The 16,477-nt window shown below is 42.2% G+C and overlaps 1 protein-coding gene across 7 annotated transcripts in view; it reads right to left on the bottom strand.

Annotated features, from left to right (window-relative positions):
- The window catches only part of LOC309616161 (uncharacterized protein), a 153,441-nt gene that overhangs the window by 52,847 nt on the left and 84,117 nt on the right, over positions 1-16,477 (bottom strand). For 6 of the 7 annotated variants that reach the window (XR_014237302.1, XR_014237303.1, XR_014237304.1 and 3 more), the window contains exon 5: positions 9,780-9,889. The exons of the other annotated variant lie outside the window; for it this stretch is intronic. The gene's annotated coding sequence lies outside the window, so the exon portion shown is untranslated. The remainder of the gene's footprint in view (positions 1-9,779; positions 9,890-16,477) is intronic. 7 annotated transcript variants of the gene reach the window in all.

Here is a 16,477-nt window from a genome sequence, read left to right as displayed (position 1 = left end):
TTGGTCAACACACTCACTCAGTTTATGCTTGGAGACGCCTAATGGACCCATGGGAGAACTAACCAAGGGTGACCAGGTTCTCTGTGCATCTCCCCCGGATGCCTTCACATCAGGCGAGGGGTGGGGGAAGGCTGCTTCAGTCTCCCATCTTCCCTCCCCATAGCCATCTAGAGTGTGTGTTTCAAAGGCTGCCCTAAACGAGGGGTCCACAGGAGGTGTGCTTTTCTCACAAGAGCTCATCAAGAGCCCCTGGAAACAAGCCAGAGAGGAATGAGGTTCTTTTCTGCCTAAATCTAGGCAAATCGGTGGTTTGTCCTCCAAACACACGTGTTTATCTCAGTTTCCTTTTGCAGCTTGAGCAATTGGAAACGAGCAGAGAAGCTGTGACCCCACCTGCATTCTGCCCCTCTGAACCCGTCTGCTCCTCCAAAACCTTGGCACCGTGACCCCATCACCCCTTACCAGTGAACAAGCCCGAAGGTCTCCATCTACTTTGCTCCTCGCGTGGTCCTGAGAACGCCTTCCCACCCTCTTCCCAGACTCCTGATTGTCTTTGCACCAAAATTGACTTCCATTCATCGACTGAGACATTCTTGGAGCTAAAAGGCAGAGACCACTCTCCTTAGCCCTTGGGAGAAAGAAGCACAGAGCTAAGAACTTTGGTCCTTCCTCACAGAGTGAGGATATTAACACCTGCTAGGTCCGAATGAACACCGAGTCTGACTTTTTCACATTACAGACAAGAAACTGAGGCCAGAGCGAGGAAAGGGTTTGTGGATGATGACCTAGTATGTTGCTCAAAACGTGTATCTTGAGGGCTGCAGACACACAGCGTTGGGACAGCCTGGTACAGAGCTCGGACGGCTCCCTCCACCCAGCCAGGGATTGTACAGAAGCTGCAGTGGAGTCTGGCATTCCCAGGCACTTTATATACGTCATCTCCATCTACATGAAAAAGTCTAAGGCCACAGTGGTTTCTTTCTTTTTTTTTTAAAAAAGTCACTAACCTAGTTAAAGAATCTGATGAAATCTAAAACTCTTTCCTTCATAAAAGTGCATATGTATCAAACATGACATTCAATTTTAAGGGCTCCTTAAGGACTCCTGGACTCCAGGCTAAAAGCCCCTGCTCTAAGTTACATATTATTATTTGCCCATATAGAACATGAACAAACTGAGGCTCAGAGAAGTTACGTGTTACGCGTAGCATAGCACAGCACATCTCATGGCAAGGCGATGCCCTGAAATAACAGACTGACTGGATTCCAAACCTCAAGTTGATTCCTTCCCCCAGAATACACTGAGATGAAAAGCCATAGATTCCAGAAAGCAAATGTTCACTCATTCTTTACCCAATCAATATATGTGTGTGTGTGTGTGTGTGTTTTGTTTTTGTTTTTGTTTTGTTTTCTTTTTTTTAAAGCACCTACTAAGTGCCTGGCATTGAAGTAAGAGATGGCCCCTTGGAGCTTGCAAAAAAAGTTGTGCACAGCTATTAGCTAGCTTTCCTCTCTCCAAGAGACAGCCTTCAGCTGGGAACTCACGGCCGGCCTTCCCATGAGTTCCCACTTCCAGTAAGAGTGGACGTACAGAGGTCCTCAGTGAAGGAGGTGCAGCGGATGCTGTGCTGAGGAAGGCCCTGGCTAAACAGGGAGCAGTGGAGGAACAAACTCAGCTAGCCGCCAAATGCCGCCTTCCAGCTAAGCTGATACGCAATGCAGCCAGATCCTACAGAGAGCATCCCATCCTGATACTTTTAAGATTCAGAATTTAGGTTTTGTCTCAGAGTTGTGCCATGGTTTAATAAGGCCCCTTCTCTGTCTTCTGCGGAAATGATGGGGCTGGAGACAACATCCCGCCTGGTGGACCCTCTCTACCGTCCTCACGGGTATCCAAGTGATGCCTGGTTACAGTAAAGGGTAAAGAGCCAGCGGTGGGAGTGGAGGTCACCAGGAGGGTCCTGAGTCTGGCAAGTGGGAGAGACTGTTTAGAACACAGCACATAGCCCAGCTTGGTTTGCAGGCGTGATGCGAGGTGACAGGTGGATTTGCTTCTCACTCCCTCTTCTGCTTGACTCAGTGACCTCTCCTCAGTCTCTGGAGAAGCTTGGATTTCTCCTGAATCTGGCCCCAGGATACTTCTCCTGATTTCTGGCTACTAGGGTTTCCTCTACCTGCCCTCAGAGCTGTTGCATCTCTTTTAGAGACTCTCCAACAGCCTAAGAGTGATCTCAAAACCAGAGTTCCTATATTGAGATAATGCAACTCTGGTTTCTTCTAGCTAGTCTAGTCTCCGCACTGGTCCTCATGGAGATGAAGCTTGGGAAATCAGCCTCCTTGGTGAAGTACCATCAGAAAAGGTTGTGAAGGGGCCTGGGGCAGAGTAGGGGTGGGCAGATGGGTACACTAGGCTGACCAAAGTTCAGTGGCCAATTAACTGATAATATTAAAGCCAGGAGAGTGCAGGGTGGACTTAATTGTCAGCATTCCCATCGCAAGTGGTCACTCAATGGCTCCCAACCCTCCTGCACATGAAGGTCCTTGAGTTCTTTTCCTGCTTCAGCCACAAAGTCTCAGTGATTAGTAACATGTCACTTCTTTGGGGGATTCTCCATCTACATACTGGGTGGGACCACATGACTTCCCCAGGTCACTTTCTACTCCCCAATTCTAGGCTTTTCTTTGTTTGAGACTTGAGAAACAATGCATCCAAAGTGATTTCCTTAAACTGAGTTATAATTTACACACAGAGAAATGCTCTTCAGCACCCTGGTGACTGTGTTTTGATGAATACATATACTTGTGTAACCTCACTGCCTCTAACCAGGACACACAATGTTTCCATCACCACAAAAAGTTCCCTTGTGCCATTTTCCAGTCGATTCTTCACCTCAGAAACAGCCTCGGGTCTGATTTCTACCACCGTAGCTTAGTTTTGCATATTCTAGAATTTCATATAAATGGAATTGTATGTACAGTTTGTACTTTTGTGACTGACTTCTTTCACTCAGTACATTATTTCTGAGATTCATCCATGTTGCTACATGTATGCAGTTTATCCTTCTTTTTTGCTGAATAATATTCCATTTTGACTATATCCAAGTTTCTTTATCCATTTTTCCTATCAATGGACATTTGGTCTTTTTCCAGTCGTTGGCTCTTATGAGTAAAGCTGCTATGAACGTTCTCAGACAAGGCTTTTTGTATATTCATACCTTCATTTCTCTTGGATAAATATCTAGGAATAGAATTTCTGGGTCATTAGGAAGATGTGTATTTAACTTTTTTGAGAAGCTGTTAAACAGTTTTCCAAAGTGGTTTTGACAATTTTATTCTCCCTCCAAAAATGTGTGGGAGTTCAGGTTGCTCCACACCCTCTCCATCATTTTACACTGTCATGCCCTTTCTCCTCAGCCATTCTAGCGAGTATATCGTGGTTCACAATGATTCCTACATATATTTTCATTTCTTGTACTTTCCTTTACCCAAAGCAGATTATTAAGACCATTTTAAAGAATTAAAGATACTTTAAATGCTTGTTAAATATCTACATTCTTTTGCAGATGGCTGGTATGCTGGATCACGCCCCATTTAATGAATCTATTCATTCCAAGGTTGTTTTATCCCATTTCTTTTCATAAATATGTACCAACTGCCAAACATGTGTAAGCCTCTGGTGCTAGATTTCCATCAGGACGGTGATGAAAAGACCTCATCTGTGCCCTCAAGGGCCTTACAGGGGAGGTAGAAACCAATCAAAAAATGTTACATTGTTGCTACGATGTAACCTGGGAGGTATATACCCCAATAGGAGAGACAAGTATTTTGAGGGTCCTGGACAGGGAAAAATAATTCCCACCATACTCATCGAGGAAGGAGACAGATGTGTTTTTGAGAATGTGTATGTAAAGCAATATCAGAGGCACCAGGGGAGGAGGGGCAGGGAGGTTAAAACCTGATTGTCCCTGTTTCCCAAAGTGCTGTGAGGTGGGCACAGAGCCATTAGTGGAGCCCAGGGAGTTTAAGGATGGCACCAACAAGTGGACAGCTGTGAGATGCGCCGGGGCTGCCCGAGATGGGCAACGGGGTCACAGGAGCTGAGTGCAGGGCATTAAGAAAGAGGAGGGGGGTCTTCCCTGGTGGCGCAGTGGTTGAGAATCTGCCTGCCAATGCAGCGGACACGGGTTCGAGCGCTGGTCTGGGAAGATCCCACATGCCGCGGAGCAACTGGGCCTGTGAGCCACAACTACTGAGCCTGCGCGTCTGGAGCCTGGGCTCTGCAACAAGAGAGGCCGCGACGGTGAGAGGCCCGCGTACCGCGATGAAGAGTGGCCCCCACTTGCCGCAACTAGAGAAAGCCCTCGCACAGAAACGAAGACCCAACGCAGCCAAAAATAAATAAATTTAAAAAAAAAAAAGAAAGAAAGAGGAGGTGGTGGCTGGGCTTCTTCTCCAAGTCTTGATCTGGAAAGCACGCTAGGCGTCTGAGGAAGGGATACCTGGCCTTCTGTGAGGAATACCTCCCCAACCTCCAGCCTTGGGCTCCATTTCCTCTGTGACGTCAGTGTTTTCCTAGGCCCTGGAAGAGCGATGGTTCTGGAAACACAGTGAGGAACCCACCCTGGCTAGGGAAGTGCTGGGGAAGCATCCCTCTCCGTCCTGGCTGGAGTCACCCCAGTAGAAAGATCCCAAAGAGTGGGCCTGTCAGAGGCCCATATATTCTCCCTCTGGTTTCATGCTGACTGAGCCATCTCCCATTCCTTCTTACAATATCTGACATTTATGGTGCACCTACCGTATGCAGTACACTAGGCAAACTGCCAGGGATGCACAGATGAAAGTCGTGACCCCTAAGTTTAAAGTTTAGTCATGGAAAGAGGAGGAGGAAAGCAAAGAACGAAAGGTCGCACACAGAGGCCAGCAAAATTATGTGAGCTGCTACTGGGTGAGGGCGTGGCTATGAGGATGTGCCAGTTAGGAGTTCAGGCCACCTATTTTGGAGATGATCCCCAAGCCAGTTCTCCTTCCTGACAGCAAGTGGAAAGAGCCCCCTGGACTGAAAAGTTGAGGGTCCTTGGAGCCTACAAAGAGCGGGGACTTGAACCATAAAATCTCCAAAGTCCCGAGAAAATCCCACGCTGAAAAAGTCTTCTCTCCAGGCTAAGCGGGAGTCAACTCTGGCCACTAGCGTGCTGTGGGTCGGGTAGGGTAGGAGAGCCCAAAAGAAACTTCTGTGCGTTGTTATGAATGACAAGGCACAATCTCAATACAAGCAGGTTAAAAGTAGCTGACTAAATAGGAGCTTTCTCATAGGTACGAAAGTACAGGAACACACATAGTATACACGGGGTTCAGTACCATCCGAGGTGTCAGGCATCACTGGGGGTCTTGGAACATATCCCCAGAGATAGGAGGGGACTACTGTAAATAGTCCAACTGTTGATATTATCATTATATTAAACAGCAGGACTCCCTCTTCAGATTTACTACTGGGAGTTTTCACTCCTGTTTTCGGCCTTGATTTTCTTGATGGCATTTCTTCATCTTGATACCACGGGGTTGTAGGAGACAGGCCAATTCATACACAATACTCTCTCTCTTCCTCATCATCAAATAAAAAAAATGCAAGGCTCCCTGAAATCCCATCCGTGTCTGTCACCATTAGTGAGCGTGGCTGATTGCAGGAACTCTGAGGGTGTGCGTGGGAACAAGAGGAAGACAATCAGAACAAAAGGCTCACTCCCTCTAAAAAATACAGAATCTATACATTATGACCATGTGTTTTCTCTTCTGAATGTGTTAGCTGGAAGCTGAAAGTCTGGCTTGGGTCTCTGGCCTAAAGCAGCGACCAAAAAGGGGCTATGACCTCATCATCTAGTCTTGCAGCCTCAATAAGAAACCTCATTCCTCAACTTAGTGAAATCCAAGAAGTGATTATGTCTAAGAATCTAGGGAAGGTCTCATTCTCTTCGCACTTATTACCGCGTCCAAAGCAAACACAGCAATGCTTATTAACACCCAAGGTGTCAGCTTGCGTGTGGGTCCTTGGAAATGCAGAAGTTACCACTGGCAGTTTCCATCAAGGCTGACTACACTTAATCTGTCAGAAGGGGTTGAAAGATTTACCCAATTTAAATCCTTTCCATGACCTTCTGGTCTACTGCTGTGCCCTGACCTACCACAGACCAAAACAATCATTCTGTTTGTCAAATTCACGGTTGGCCATTGTGCAAGAGCCCCGAGTTACTCAGGAAAGATCTTCAGAAATGATTACGGCAAATCCCCTGTTATTGTTGGTTGTCTCTTGTTTTCGTTCAGAACCTTGCTCAACTCTCGGTCCTATCTATCTTTCCTTTAAAGTTTTCACAGTGTCTTTTTTGAAGTAAAGGGGACCTGTTCTGGATTTATAAAATGATATATGGGCTTGACACCAATTTTTTTTTTTTTAACAGAGAGAGAACAATTATGGGATTCACCTTGCTCCAGGGACTGTGCAAGAAACCAGAGTGGAGGGATTGCATGTTACCATCATGATGACCTGAGAAAAATGTTATGTCTACGAGGAAACTGAGGTTCAGCGATGTCACTTCACTTGTCTCAGGTCGCACAAATAGTAAACAGTGGAGACAGAATTAAAAACGTTTCAGGGGCTTCCCTTGGTGGCGCAGTGGTTGAGAATCTGCCTGCCAATGCAGGGGACACGGGTTCGAGCCCTGGTCTGGGAAGATCCCACATGCCGCGGAGCAACTGGGCCCGTGAGCCACAATTACTGAGCCTGTGCGTCTGGAGCCTATGCTCCACAACAAGAGAGGCCGCGATAGTGAGAGGCCCGCACACTGCGATGAAGAGTGGCCCCCACCTGCCACAACTAGAGAAAGCCCTCGCACAGAAACGAAGACCCAACACAGCCATAAATAAATAAATAAAACAAACAAACAAACAAACAAAAAAACGTTTCAGAGCTTAATCCCAATTCCACACATCGCGTTACCCTGTCTTTTTTTTTTTTTTTTTAAATACCTCCAGGGTTTTGTTTGCTAGCCACAGCTCTGAGCGAGTTTATCCATGGTGGTGAACAGTCAGGGAAAAGTCATAGTGCCAACCCAGCAGGAAGGAGAAAGAGCTCTGTGTCTCTCCAGAGGTTGAGAAGACATACTGATGGGCCAGAAATTAACTAATACCTACTCATCAGAGGGGAGAGGGTTAAGACAGAGATGTAGGAAAAGCGGCCTGCAGAGATTTCCTTCTGGTTGGAAAAGTTGATGTTCTTTATCTTAAAAATAGAAAATCAATTCAATTATAGCACTGAAGATAACGTTTCTTTCTAGGTGCACCCAGAGACGATTGACTGCATCTCTGAAAGTGAAAAATTCTGCTAAAATCTTCAAGCCCTGGCATTCTGATAGATCCTGAGCTTCCCAAGTACCCCCGTTCACGACAGAGATGAGCCCCAAGTCTTCTGGTGGAAACACGAAGAGTCTATCTTGAATCTTAAAGTTTGCTGCTGCTGAATCGGAGTCTCTCCCACCCAGAAGAGACTGTTCCCAGTTGGACGCTCTCCTGCCAACAAGAATTGCTGACAGATTTGTAAGTTCCAGAATCCGGAATAGCTACATATTAATTGCATTTAATTACGCAAGACTAGAGATTATCAAATATCTTCTAGGTACTTTGTGCTACGTTTCAGGTACTGATGTAAAATTTGAAGGCTAAATAATGCAAATTTCCCTTTTGGGAAGCTTAACTAGTCCACCATTCTACCAAATGGGGGCTATTCCTTTGCTGTTGTGAAATGAAGTTTTCCTCTCTGCACTGGAGTTGTAGGTAACCAAAGAATCCTTGCCCCAGCAGACAGCATTTGGCCCTAAGCAATCTGTGAATAATTAAGCACTGAGTCCAGCTGCAGGTTCTAAAATGCTCAACATTTAATACAGGTTAAGTAACATTTCTTCCTCCCATCAGAGAAGGGGAGACCAGACAAAATAATTGTCTAGATCTAGTGCCCAAACTCATCTGATTTTTCATATCAGTCATTTGATGATTACTTTGTTTGCAGACCAGTGTTTAAGAACTGTCCCCTGCCACCCCGAATGTAAGTTTGTGCAGCCACTATGGAAAACAGTATGGAGGGTCCTCAGAAAAATAAAAATAGAATTACCATATGATCCAGCAATCCCATTCCTGGGCATATACCCAGACCAAACTATAATTCAAAAAGATGCATGCACCCCTGTGTTCATAGCAGCACTATTCACAATAGCCAAGACTTGGAAACAACCTCAATGTCCATCAACAGATGAACGGTTAAAGAAAATGTGGTACATAAATACAGTGGAATACTACTCAGCCATAAAAAAGAACGAAATAATGCCATTTGCAGCAACATGGATGCAACTAGAGATTCTCGTACTAAGTGAAGTCAGAAAGAAAGACAAATACTATAGGATATCACTTATATGTGGAATCTAAAATATGGCACAAATGAACCTATCTACGAAACAGACTCACAGACATAGAGAACAGACTTGTGGCTGCCAAGGGGGAGGGAGTGGGGGAGGGATGGAATGGGAGTTTGGGGTTAGCAGATGCAAACTATTATATAGAGAACTGATAAACAACAGGGTCCTACTGTATAGCACAGGGAACTATATTCAATATCCTGGGATAAACCATAATGGAAAAGAATATTAAAAAGAATGTATATATGTATTATAGGTTTGGTTCAGTAAGCAATTATGTATGAGAGAAAAGCTCAAAAATACCGCCCCCCCCCCCAAAAAAAAAGAACTTCCCCTCTTGACCAACTGAGGCCACAGGCTCAGTAAAGCTTTATGATGGCAAAATCTGTCCATCTTGAAAAAGAATGATTGAGCTGAACAAGCAGTGTGGTTTGCTGGAAGATTCTAGGTTCTGTACCTCACTTGCCCAACATTTGCTGGGGGACCTTGGGTGGCTCCCAGCATAGCCGTAAGTCTCATGTTGCTCCCCTGTAACATAAGAGGATTGGCCCCTCTGATGTCTAAGATCCTTTTAGAGCTAAGGTTCTATGTATTTATGGCAAAGTACAGAAGAACCCGAAATTGTTCCCAAGTATAATGGGAACAGAGCAAATGAGAACCAGTGTAAGAGGTTAAAGAGTGGGGGTGGTGGGCTTCCCTGGTGGCGCAGTGGTTAGAAATCCGCCTGCCAGTGCAGGGGACACAGGTTCGAGCCCTGGTCTGGGAAGATCCCACATGCCGTGGAGCACCTAAGCCCATGCGCCACAACTACTGAGCCTGCACTCTAGAGCCCACAAGCCACAACCACTGAGCCCGTATGCCACAACTACTGAGCCTGCATGCCTAGAGCCCGCGCTCCGCAACAAGAGAAGCCACCGCACTGAGAAGCCTGTGCACCGCAATGAAGAGTAGTCCTCGCTTGCCGCAACCAGAGAAAGCCCACGTGCAGCAACGAAGACCCAATGCAGCCAAAAATAAATAAATAAAATAAATAAATAATAATAAAAAAGGAGTGCGGGTGGTGAAGAGCCAACATTTGCCAACAGAGACCTGGGTTCAAGTTCTGCCTCTACTGCTTACAGATTGTATAACCTCAAGGTATTCTCCCTCTCTAAATTTCCAGTTCTTTCTTTGTAAAAAATATTTAGTAATACTACATGCCTTGTAGGATGGAGGTGAGCATTAACTCTGATAAATATGAAGCATTTGGTACAGTTCTGAGACAGAACAAGCTCTCAATTGCTGAATCCAAATAAAAATTTAAAAAATAACTGGAACATACCTGTATCTCAGGTGTCTGTTCCCTCGGGCTATTTTCTTTGGTCTGTCCATCCTCCTCTTGATGGGCTCCTTAACTCCTTCCGCTAAGCCTCTCAGATTTCAGTCTTCTGTCTGAAAAGCAATGCCAGGATGTTTGTTAATTGTTCAAAGTAGGGCCATCTAAGTTTTCTCTATAGTCCACAGAATTCAGAGCAGGTCTTTCATTGGACATTAGTAGGGGCATTTGTCTATGATGTATACATGCTGGCGTCAAACTGGTCTCCCCACAGCTTGTACACATACTCCCCAGTCTGTTCTACGCAATGTACCCAGACGACCACATCCCTCTAGAGTGCAACTCTCTGTAATAGTTTCCCACTGATTTTATTTGTTGATAAAGCAGAGATTCTTAACACAGCTCTGCTTATTTCAGACCTTCCCAATTTCACTAGACTCACTTTGTATCTCTACTTTCCCCAATGATAAGCTTCCTCTTGGAACCTTAAAAACAACATGCTCTTCTGTGTATTAGGACTATTGACACAATGATTCAGCCACCTGAAATATCAGCCCCCTCCATGTACACTCTTGCACTTCATTCACAGCCCAGCTCAAAAGCTTCTTCCTCCAGGAAGTACTCCTGGAGATAGATAGATAGATAGATAGATAGATAGATAGATAGATAGATTTCTTTTTAAATTGAAGTATAGTTGATTTACAATGTTGTATTAATTTCAGGTGTACAGCACAGTCATTCAGTTATATATATATGTGTGTATATATGTGTGTTTATATATATATATGCATTCTTCTTCAGATTCTTTTCTCTTATAGGTTATTACAAAATATTGAGGTTATTCCCTGTGCTATACGATAGGTCCTTGTTGGTTATCTATTTTATATATAGTAGTGTATATATGTTAATCTCAAACTCTTAATTTATTCTCCATCCATACAAGACAAGATGAGGACTTCTTGGTAAATGTGTTCATAGGAGGCCTACCCTGTTTAACTCCTTTTTTAAAAAAAGCAATCATTACAAGGAAAATTTATGGTGCGATCCATAATCTGATATCTAACCTTTCCTCCTCCCCAGTTCAGGCTGGGCCTGTCCTTTCCACTTCTACGTTCACACTGACCAATCCAGTGCCTGGCGCATAGTGGGTATTCAATAATGGTTAGCAAATGAATGAATGGCTATTTGAATGAAGACATACACATACAAAATGAAGGAGTTTCATCCTGTACTGCAAGATGTGGAGTTGGATGCTCATAAATTATTTACAAAGTTAGACGTTTGACAGGAACAAAATGATCCTGAGATCCTGAGAGGCTCCAGGATGTACAGTTGTTGAAATGTCACCTTTAAGACGTGGGTATTGATTTACAGTTTGCATTCTTAAGTACAGAGGATTCTGTACGAGCAGGGGAAAAAAAAACCAATTTTTGCATCTCGGTGAAGGAGAAGGCTAAGTCACGTTTGGTATCATCTGTCGGAAGGCTGTGTGGGGAATGTGTGTGTGTGTGTTATGTGCACACACACGCTCATTTAAGAGGTTTACACTGACTGGCTTTCTGGATGGTAATAAGAAAAAAGCTTTAAGACTTATTTTTTTCATCAGAGATTAGTTTTTCCTATTTCAATACTACAACTGAATGGAATCACACAGCAGTACAACTGTATCTGGCTTCTGCTCAGCATAACGTTTTGACGGTTCATCCAGGTTGTGATGCGTTAGTAGTTTGTTACTTTTTCTTGCTGTGTAGTAATCTATTCTATGGCTATATCACAAGTCGTTTATCTGTTTCATTTTGATGAACATCTGGGCTCTCTTCATAGTTATGTATTAATGAAATATCTATAAATACTCTTGTTAAGAGTCTTGTTGTGTATATATGCTTTCATTTCTTTTGGGTCAACATCTAAGAGTGATATTGCTGGGTCATGGGGTGGGTATAGGTTTACTTTTATGATATTGCTGGACTAATTTTCAAGGTGATTTTACCATTTTGCACTCCCAGTGGGTTCCCATCAACATCTGGTTCTGCCAATCTCTTTTATTTTAGCCATCCTAGTGGGTGTATAACATTATGTCATAGTTTTAGTTTGTATTTTCCTGATGACTAATGTTGAACATTTTTTCATGCGCTTATTGACCATCTGATATTTTTCTTTGTTAAGTTCTTATTTGAGTCTTCTATTTTATTTTAAATGGTGTCATTTATCTTTTAAATATTGAGTTTCATTGGTTATATAGGTATGTATATATTTTGAATATGAATCCTAAGTCAGATATATGTATTGCAGTTATTTTCTCCAAGTCTGTGTCTTGTCTGTTCACTTTTTAGAGTTAGCTGACTTTTGAAGCACAAATTGCTTAATTTAATTGAAGTCCATTTTTACCAATGTTTCCCCTTATAATTACTACTTTTTGTGTTCTAAGAAACCTTTGCTCACTTAAATGTTGTGAAGATATTCTCCTAGTTTCCTTATAGAAGCTTTATAGTTTTAGCTTTTATGTTTAGGTCTGTGAACCATCTCCAACTGATTTTTGTCTATGATGTAAGATATGAATCAAAGTATTTTTTTTCCATACAAACTTCTTTCCCCACTGAATTGCACTGGTCCCTTTGTTGAAAATTAACTGACCATTCCTGATTATTTTACATTTAACTATGTTCTTTAGATTATTTACATCCACTATATGTGTATGATAAAAATATTACATAATGATGTGCTACTGTACATCTCTTCCCAACTTTGTGTTCACTGAGGTCAGGTTGGTAGCTTGAAATCAGCCATGTTGGGAATATTTACACCACGGAAAGAGGCAAACACTACAAATCAAGGCTCAGTTTACCGTGGTATTGTTTCTGCAGAATTGAGATCGTGTTGGAAACAATGTTAATAGTACAGATTAACCTTAAAATCATGTCTGCAACTATGACAATGTGAATAGCACAAAAATTTGAGGGAATATTCTTCCAGTACTTGAAAGCTATTATTCGAGTCAACAAATTAGTCACACATATCATTAATGAATAAGTAAAGCTCTAGTAAACATCATTCACCTTCCTCTTTCCATTAATGTAAACAAAAATATCAACAAACATTCACACAGGAACTATCCTCACCTTCCTATTGCAATCGGAGGCGTGCTTTGGATGTGAGGGCAAGAACGCCAAGAGAGGGCTTATACACTGCCGGCTGCTATGCAAACTTGAGGATTATCGTTAGATAACATTCAAGGTCTTGGCCAGTTTGGAGAAAATTAAGAAAAAACTTTCTGGGGGAGGGGCCCTGATGGTTTTGAAGGAGGAGGTAAAATGGCCATGCATCCCAGGAGGACAGCCCAGCTGAAGGTTCAGCCTGAGCAAAAGCACACAGGTGGGGAGGCCGTCTTGGAAATGGTCCTCCCTCCAGGTCAGACAGGGCGATGGCAGGTCAAAGCTAATGGTGGGGAAAAAAGCAGGCCAAGTTGCATTGGAGTAATTTTGTGAACTCCAAACTGCAGAGTTTGTACTTGTATCAGAAGGCAGTAGGGAGCCAGTGAAGATCTTTGAGCAAGGAACTCACATGGCCACAGGTGTATTTTCTGATGGTTAATGTGGCAGCTGGAAACAGGCAACAGGAGCCCAAACTGAGCCAGTGGTCATCAGAACAGAAAGGATATGAGTAATGGAAGAAATATATCCAGGGTAGAGGTAACAGGACTTGGAAAAATAATTCTACTTTAAGTGTTTTTAAGTTTTATTTTAATCTATAATTTTTATTTTTTATGGAGGTTTGAGGATGTAGGGAGGTGTCAGTGAATCAGAAAAGTGTAAAGTAAAGACATTGAGGGAAAGTACTCTGGAATTTTTACATCAAACCCCCATTTTTCTTCATTTGAAGAATCTGGGGTGATTGAGAGTGTTTCTACTCCAGTGAATACTTAGGTATTTTAATTAATGTCCGTCTTAACACTTATTTACCACTTCCTTTCTAGGGGCTTGCTATTTAATAAAAGGAATAATATAAAGGCTTGCTTTTTTTTTTTTTAAAACCAGAAATATTTAAAGAATGCTCTCTGTTTGCCTTTGAGTGCATTCTGGGCGAGGTGACTTTAGGCCATAAAGACTTGAGGGAGCCTTTGGGTCATGTCCTGCCACTGAGCTCTCTGGCTTTGTCTTGTTTACTTGGAATATAGAGGAGATACTGTGGAGACCACTTCATTCTCAGGAGCCATCTGAAACCGGTCAGGCATGATTCTCAAGAAAAAATATATTCTTTTAAAAATGATTTCTTGTTGGAAACTATAATATATTAGAATACTTTAGAAGTTTTAGACATTCACAGTGGAAAAAAATCCTGAAAAGAATATTCTCATAGACCATACACAGACCATAAGCTCAGACAACTGGTGAATTGTTATTGCAGCTAAACTGGTCAAAAAGAAGGCATGTCTTTTTTTTTGCAAATCAGATTGCATTATTTTAAGTCATCTTCTTCCTTCTGTGATTACAAAAAATATGACTTTATGTTGTCAAATAATTCATACAACACACAGGTAAACAGTGCAATGCAGGGGCTCAGAGGGCTGTTTGTAGTGTCAGAATATCTGGGTCTATATCTCTGCAGCTTTATTGTTCTGTGGCCTTTGGCGCACAATGTCTTAAAACTCTGTTTCCCTACTGTAATATAGGAATAATAACAGAAATTAACTCTTGGGGTTGGTGTGATTGTTAAGTGAGAGGATATATGTAAAGCATTTAAGAATAGTACCTGGCTATATGAGAGTTAGTAATAATTTAGTAATCATGATCATGAAGTTTTTACAATAACAGTTAATTATAAAATTTTAAATAGCACCTGTCACACAATAAATGCTCAATAAACCATTACCTTTAAGACTATAAGGTGAAAATCTTCCTGCCTCAACCTCTAGAGATAATCACAATAAACATCACTGTGAATATGTAAATACAAATGTATATTTATGTTTTCAAATAAAAATGGGATCATACCATACATATTGTTCTTTGACTTGCTGTTTGACTCAAACTTTAAAAACTATTCACCATACAAATACGTCCAACTGATTTCTAGCAAAGGTGCAGAAGCAATTTGATGGAGGAAGAAGAGCCTTTTCAACAAATGGGGCTGGAGCCACTGGACATTCAGAGGCAAAAAAAGGGAATCGTGACCTCAACTTCATAGCTTATACAAAAATTAACTTCAAATGGGCCATGGTTGTAAATGGAAAACATAAAACTATAAAACTTCTAAAAATATAATATGAGAAAATCAGAAGCTAGGTCTAGTCAAAGAGATCCAAAGAAACTTGATACCAAAAGTATGATCTACAAAAGGAAGAACTGATACACTGGAAGCCATCAAAATTAGGACCTTTTTCTCTGTGAAAGATCCAATTAGGAGCATAAAAAGGAAAGCCACGGCCTGAGAGAACAGAGTCTGTCACCTATCCAACAAAGGATTAGTTTCTAGAATATATAGAAAACTCTCAAAACTCAACAGTAAAAAAAAAAAAAAAAAAAGCAGTCCAATTAAAAAATAGACAAAAGACATGAATAGACATACCACTGAATAGGAGATACAGATGGCAAATAAAGACATGAAAGATGTTCAACATCATTAGTCACTGAATAAGTACAACTTAAAACCACAATGAGATATCACCACACACCTATCAGAACGGCTAAAATAAAAAAGAGTGACATCTGGGACTTCCTTGGTGGCGCAGTGTTTAAGACTCATGCTCCCAACGCAGGGGGCCGGGTTCGGTCCCTGGTCAGGGAACTAGATCCCATATGCATGCCGCAACCAAGAGTTTGCATGCCACAACTAAGGACCGGTGAGCCGCAACTAAGGAGCTGGTGAGTCGCAACTAAGTAGCACGCCTGCCGCAACCAAGACCCGGCACAACCAAATAAATAAAAATACTTAAAAAAAATAGTGACATCACCAAATGCTATTGAGGATGCAGAGAAATGGACCAGTCGTACACTGCCGGTGGAAATGTGAAATGGTATAGCCACTCTGGAGATCAGTTTGCCAACTTCTATACAACTAAATATACAATTGTCATATGACCCAGCCATTACATTCTTGAACATTTTCCCAGAAAAATGAAAATGGATGTTCACACAAAAACCTGGAAATGAATATTGAGAGCAACTTTATTCATAATAGCTCCAACCTGGAAGCAACCCAGTTGTCCTTCAGCAGTTGACTAGTTAAACAAACTGGAACATCCACACCACGGAATATTACTCAGTGATAAAAAAAAAATGAATGAAGAATTGATTCATCCACCAACTTGGATGAATCCAGATAATTACGCTAAGTGAAAAAAGCCAACCTCCAAAGGTCACGTACAGTATGATTCCATTTTATATAGCATTCTTGAAGAGAGGAAATTATAGAAATGGCCAGGCATGAGGCAGAGAGGGGAGATTACAAAAGGGTGGCACAAGGGATCCCTGTGGTCATGGAACTGCTCTGAATCTTGACTGTGGTGCTGGATACAGAAAACCCCTCCTCATGTGATAAAACTGCATAGAACCAATGAGTAAAAACAGGGATATTTGAGAATCAGTGGATTGTAACAATGTCAATATCCTGGCTGTGACATTATACCATAATTTTGCAGGTGCTACCATTGAGGAAAATGGGGTAAAGTCTACATGGGCTCTTGCTGCATCATTTCTTGCAACTGC

This window comes from Balaenoptera borealis (assembly GCF_965194805.1).
Source record: "Balaenoptera borealis genome assembly, chromosome: 19".
Classification (NCBI taxonomy): domain Eukaryota; kingdom Metazoa; phylum Chordata; class Mammalia; order Artiodactyla; family Balaenopteridae; genus Balaenoptera; species Balaenoptera borealis.
Note: the sequence above shows the minus strand (reverse complement) of the source record. Positions and strands in the feature narration are given on the sequence as shown.